The following is an 828-nucleotide window of genomic DNA, read 5'->3' on the forward strand; positions in this document are numbered from 1 at the left end:
CCGGTTTACACAAACATGTCAACCAGTTTACACAAACCGGTTGATGTAAAATTTCAGATGTCAACTGGTTTCTCTAAACCGGTTGACATCTAGCCTATAAACGTCAACGTGAAGCCTCCTAGTCTGTCTCTTCTCCGACTCTGATGACTCTGTTCTCCTCCGTTAAGGTTACTAATGGTACAGTTTTACATCCCAATCAACCCTAAACATTATTTTGGTTCTTTATACATAATCTAAGCAAGTTAAAATCGTAAACCATGCAATAAACTTTAAACATAAATCAAACATATACACATAGACTTAACATACTGCAATTCAAGTTTTAACATGTATACATGGTTGATTTTAATAACTTAAATTTCATGGAGTTTCCCTAGGAATGCACAGAACAGAGGTTAAAGGGAAAGAGTAGAACAGAGACTTGCCTTGAGTTTCAGTTTTGAAACTCTAATCCACGTCTCTGAATTTTCCAACGAAACTCCCTACTGATGTTCCACCTCTGTTGCTCTTGGTTTCACCTACGAGCAACCTTTCCTTCCTCCTCCTTGGTCCAACCTAGCCTTCCTTTCCTATCTCTCTCTGTATCTCACTGTCTCTCTGCTTTACAGAAATTACGATTCAAGTTATCTCCAACCCTAAACCACAGTAATGTCATATTTATAAGCTCAGAATAATAAACCCTAATCCGTGTATAACTAGAAAATCTAACTAAAACTCTAGTCGGCCCAACCGTGAAACCTAAAACCCTACATCCTCCTCTTAACTTATTTATATAACTAAATTATCAACTTAAATCCATTAGTGTAATTAATACCCATAAGTAAAAAA

This window comes from Cornus florida, unplaced genomic scaffold (assembly GCF_030987335.1).
Source record: "Cornus florida cultivar Cherokee Brave unplaced genomic scaffold, ASM3098733v1 CherokeeBrave_3.0.0_Hap2_Chr07, whole genome shotgun sequence".
NCBI classification, from domain to species: Eukaryota; Viridiplantae; Streptophyta; class Magnoliopsida; order Cornales; family Cornaceae; genus Cornus; species Cornus florida.